Source organism: Suncus etruscus, chromosome 8 (genome assembly GCF_024139225.1).
Source record: "Suncus etruscus isolate mSunEtr1 chromosome 8, mSunEtr1.pri.cur, whole genome shotgun sequence".
NCBI lineage: Eukaryota > Metazoa > Chordata > Mammalia > Eulipotyphla > Soricidae > Suncus > Suncus etruscus.
This window is the reverse complement of record NC_064855.1, coordinates 80,154,108-80,159,993: the sequence shown is the minus strand read 5'-3', so window position 1 is coordinate 80,159,993 and position 5,886 is coordinate 80,154,108. Positions and strand designations below refer to the sequence as shown.

Sequence of the window (5,886 nt, the reverse complement as noted above, 5' to 3'; positions counted from 1 at the left end):
TTCTATTGTTGCTTTTGGCTGGCTATTTGTTCTCTCTTTTATTAGCACTACCAATGTACCTGAGACTGATTGTTCCCTGACCCCCATTCTTTCATAACTTGTGATTTTATATTAGAAAAACTAAAACTTCAGGAATTAAAAAAATTATTCATAATACTGTGTTATTTTTACAGTAAAGTTCTTTTCTAAAATATAATCAAAACATGTCATAATAACAATAAAATACTCATTATAAGAAAAGATCTTAAAAAATGATTTTCTAAACCATAATTTCACACTGATTTGGATCTTTATTTATTTTTTTGTTTTGTTTTTTTGTTTGTTTGTTTTTTGGTTTTTCGAGCCACACCCGTTTGATGCTCAGGGGTTACTCCTGGCTAAGCGCTCAGAAATTGCCCCTGGCCTAGGGGGACAATATGAGATGCTGGGTGATCGAACCACGTTCCTTCCTTGGCTAGCTCTTGCAAGGCAGACACCTTACCTCTAGCGCCACCTCGCTGGTCCCTGGATCTTTATTTTTAATGAGTACATGTATATAAGTTCTTTCAAATAAGTTTAAATGTTTAATGTCTTAAGCACTAACAACAATAATAAAAGATTATCTATTGGTATTAGGGAATGGCTGATGTGTTAGAATACATACTTGGCATGTGTAAAGCTCTAAATTTGACACGGGTGTTGTGTGTTCTCTAAGCATCAGAAGCATTGTCTTGTTGGTACTGGTGACCCCTAAGCAAATGTCTGCCTCTTCCCTTATACAGCTAGGAGTTGCTCCAATGTGTTTTTTATTTGTGGAGTGGGGGTACACTCAGTGATGGTCAGAGATTACTACTGGCTATGCACTCAGAAATGACTCCTAGCTTGTGGGACCATATGGGACTCAGGGCGATCAAACCGCGACCGTCCTGGGTCAGCAGCGTGCACGGCAAACAACCTACTGCTGCACCATCGCTTAGGTCCCTGCTCCTATGTCTTGTATTTTATTATTGGTTTGGGTTGTTTTTGTTTAAAGAAGTTTGAACACTTAATATCCTGGTCTACCTCTTAATGTTTATATTAATACTTAAGTAATATAAGTAATAAAGTTTTATTCATTTATATTTTCTTACTCATTTGAAAATGGGGCATTTAAATGCCAAATAGAACAATATCTGTATGGGTGAAACATAAACTATGCAAAACATATAAAATGCAAAATTGTGAAATTATGAACCAAAATCTGAAATATAAAAAGCTGTACCTACTAAGTACACAAGACCCAACCATCACACCAATACAAACACAAACTCAAAAGTTAAAAGCAGTATATATGTTTTATTGGAAAAGCCACAAATGTTCAATGTAATAAAATGATAAATGTTCTGTCATGTTTTTAAACTTTTGTATTTTTTGTGCCACAGAGACATCTACTTATAACCTCTACTCAATTGTTTTGAGAATAGAAATGTATATTTATACATTTAAAATATTATTAAGCATGTCTTACTAATTTCATAAAAAGAGCAAACACACAGTTTTCCTTTGATAAACTGGCTATTTGTTTATTTTCCAAGTTAATATAGATATCATAAAAGGCAATATTTTTAATATTGTCAGAAAGAAGCATCATTTTTCTCATTGAAGCTAATCTCTAGATATTGATGAGGAAAATAGGAATAACCAAAAATATTTGATTAGGCTTTGTCTTCTCAATCTTTGTTCATAATAAAATGAAGTTATTGAAACATTAAGATTTATGTTGGCACTATAGAGTTAAATTTCTGGTTATGACATTATGAATAATTTTAAATGTGACTTTATTTTTATTTTACATTTACTGTTTTATTATTTAGCTTTATTTTTGGGTCATGGAGTGCTCAGGGATTACACTTGAATCTGTGCTCAGAAGTCAGTCACTCTTGGCAGTGTTCAGGGAACCATGTAGGAGACCAGGGATTGATTCCTGTTTGGCCATGTGTAAAGCAAACACCCTCCCAGACTACTCTTTTCTGGCTCCTGAATTATACATATTTTTGAAATATATTTGAAGTTTTCAATATAATACCTATTCCAATACTATAAAATGTATACAACACAAAGAATAATTAAAATATGTTATAATTGGCAAATGCTTTTGAATTATAAGTGAAAATAGTCAATGACATTAACACGTTTTTAGATATTATTCTAACCTGGCTTGGAATTAATGGAAACAAAGCAGATATAAAACAAGTCTCTTGTATTATAAGTCAGAGGAAGATAGACCTTTTCTTCGCTAATTGAGTACATAAATAAGTGTTTTAGAAAGAATTCCCTGTAGATCCAATAATCTTTTGCAAGGAAACCAATTAACAGCTTGTGTAAGAAGCTTACAAATTAAAGTGACAGGGATTCACTTCCATCAGGCTTGGTAATATGATTGATATTTTCTTCTTATAACAGAATTACTATTATGAACTTAGTAATTTCTAATAGTGGTAAAGCATTACACACAAACATATACATAAAATGCAGATTTCAGCTTACTCTTATAGTCATTAATATAAGAAAAATACTTTAGGAATATTTTAAAATTATTTTACTGAAAAAGTAATTATTTCAATGGAATAATATTACTCTCAAAATCTTTCATATTTTAGAAGGAAACAAATGCCTCTTGAACTAGACACACAGATGCATCCAGACATTCACAAGCTCAAATTGTCCCGAATACTACCCAAGTTTACACATATTTGGTACCCAGATGGTCCAGGAACACACAATTTTGAACACTGTGTTGCTACTCAAAATTCACCAAGTTCCTATTGATAAGCAAAACATAAAATATTTGATTCATTCCAAGAGATATTTTAACTGAAATAAAAGTTATGTGTAGAACTTTATTTAGAGGTAGATGGCCTGAGGTACTTTGGTGGTGATGAAGATACAGTAACTTGATTGAACAAAGCCATTAAAGTTAACACTACAATAATAACTAAATGTAAAATAAAATAAAAATTTAAAAATATCATTGTAAGTTACACAAGTACAGTTGTGTTTTCAGCAAATTGGTGGTGTGATAGTGCAGTAATATCATACACCAAAGCCATTAAAGCAATATTTACTATTGTAATCATCTTACTTAAACAAAATTTTAAAATAAATCTAAAACTATAAATCAAATTGAATAAAACAGTAAAAAATAAATGAAAAAAAACTATTTTATAGAAATACTTTATTATATAATGTATAAACTGAAAGATATATCCACTTGCAATAAGTTAAGATTATCATTTGGGTTGGAAATTGGAGAGGAGAGGAGAGAAGGGAGGAGAAGAGAGGTTAAAGAAGGGAAGGGAAGAAGAGGAGAGGAGAGTAAAGGAGAGGAGAGGAAAAGAGAGGAGAGAAGAAGAGGGGAGAGGAGAGGAGAGGAGAAGAGGGGAGGAGAGGAGAGGAGAGGAGAGAAGAGGGGAGGGGAGGAGAGGGGAGGAGAGAAGAGAGGAGAGGGGAGGAGAGGGGAGGAGAGAAGAGAGGAGAGGGGAGGAGAGAAGAGAGGAGAGGGGAGGAGAGGAGAGGAGAGGAGAGGGGAGGAGAGGAGAGGGGAGGAGAGAAGAGAGGAGAGGGGAGGAGAGGAGAGGAGAGGAGAGGAGAGGAGAGGAGAGGAGAGGGGAGGAGAGGAGAGGAGAGGAGAGGAGAGGAGAGGAGAGGGGAGGAGAGGAGAGGAGAGGAGAGGAGAGGGGAGGAGAGAAGAGAGGAGAGGGGAGGAGAGGAGAGGAGAGGAGAGGGGAGGAGAGAAGAGAGGAGAGGGGAGGAGAGGAGAGGAGAGGAGAGGAGAGGGGAGGAGAGAAGAGAGGAGAGGGGAGGAGAGGAGAGGAGAGGAGAGGAGAGGAGAGGAGAGGAGAGGAGAGGAGAGGAGAGGGGAGGAGAGAAGAGAGGAGAGGGGAGGAGAGGAGAGGGGAGGAGAGAAGAGAGGAGAGGGGAGGAGAGAAGAGAGGAGAGGGGAGGAGAGGAGAGGGGAGGAGAGAAGAGAGGAGAGGGGAGGAGAGAAGAGAGGAGAGGGGAGGAGAGAAGAGAGGAGAGGGGAGGAGAGGAGAGGGGAGGAGGAGTGTGGAGGGAAGAAAAGGGGAGAAGAGGGGAGAAGAGGGGAGGAGAGGGGAGAGGAGGAGAGATCTATATGATAGACATCTGGAACTCCTAGAATGTCACAAAGCTCTGTTTTTTATACTAATTTCAGATTTATATAGAACTTCTAATGCTTACAACTCAGTGGCAGTCTCCTCCAGTATTGATTTTCCTATGCTTTCTTAGAATACAAATTTTCAATAAATGTATATTTGAAGGTTTGACAATTAAATTTATAGAATCTAGAATATACTTTGCTTTTCATGCTAAAATCTGAAAGAAGTAATCTAAAGCTAACCAAGAATATGATTAACTTACATGGCATATTGTTGATTACTAGTTTAGAAAATTTTTATGTTACTTTTTTGTATAGTCACAGTGAAATTAAAAAGTTATTTATGATTGGCTTTCAGGCATACAACTTTTAAAAATAATGTATTACTAGTGTTTCTCTGGGTTTCTATATCCAAATTAAGAGCAATCAATTTTAATTTGGTGTGTTCAAAAGAAATTCTTAGGGGCAAGATATTACAATCTATTGAGGAAAGTACTTGCCTTTCTGCCAACCCAGGTTTGATATTCAGTATCACATATGGTTTCATGAGACACACCAGGAGTGATCCCTGATAACAGAACCAGGAGTCACTTCTGAACACCACTAGGTGTGATCCCCCAAAAATGACTAATTGTGGCCCCCAAACAATCATCCTAACAAAAAGAAGTGCTTACAAAAAACAAAAAGAAGAACTTAAGTAGAAAAAGTATTCCATGGTACTCACTATGAAATCAAGATAGATTATGCTCGATAGCTTTAAACAAATCAAAAAATATATTTATACAAGACCTTAAATACAACCTTATTGTATGTTTTAATAGCTTTTAGCTATATTAAACATTAAGAAACTGTGAATGGCTCATTAGTCTTAATTTATCACCTGGTAACATACACTTAAACATAATGAATTAAAGCCAGAGGGATCAAAAAAATAACTATAAATCACACATTTGATGGAGCCTTGAAGATTTTTCTCTTTTTCCTCATTTTCTCCTATCCTCTCTTTTTGTGTATGTACATATATATATAAGTATATACAGAGATTATACATGTATGCATATTATATAATCATCGAAAATTTTATAATCATGCTTTAAATTTACTTTATATTTTTAGATTATAAAACCATATTTTGATATTGATAAGTATTTTGATATATAATAAATACACATGCTTAAAATTGATAAAACCACATATTTGACCTATGATATTCTTCTTCTTCTTGTTCTTTTTTGTTTCTTTTTTTGTTTGTTTGTTTTTTGCTTTATGGAAGACACCCAATGATGCTCAGGGGTTATTCCTGGCTATACACTCAGAAAGTATTCCTGGCTTGGGGGACCATATGGGGCACCGGGTGATCAAGCCCCTGGTCCATCCTAAGACAGTGTGTTCTAGGCAAGCACCCTACTGCTTGCACACTGCTCTGGTCCGGTTATTATTATTTAATTATAATTAAATTATCAATACATATTAATAATAATACTCTGTTTCTATATTCATTAAGCTAGTTTAAAACTGGCTTTATAAAATTGTTATAAATAAAATACTAAATACAATGACTTATACTTATACATGACATACTGAAATCTTAAATTGTCTTCAGTGATATAATTTATTAGCAATTTGAAATATTTTTATGGCAATGCTTTTTTTTTCTTATGAATTTGCTTGTCATTCTTTCTCAGAGACCATGCTAATCTTTTCTGTATTATTCCAATTTTAGTATATGTGCTGCTGAATTATGGCAATAC

At 34.9% G+C, this 5,886-nt stretch overlaps 1 non-coding gene across 1 annotated transcript; it reads right to left on the bottom strand.

Annotated features, from left to right (window-relative positions):
- Positions 1 to 5,775: 5,775 nt before the first annotated feature.
- Positions 5,776 to 5,886, bottom strand: LOC126017168 (U6 spliceosomal RNA). Its single transcript, XR_007498826.1, has one exon. It is a non-coding gene; the product is annotated as a U6 spliceosomal RNA (small nuclear RNA).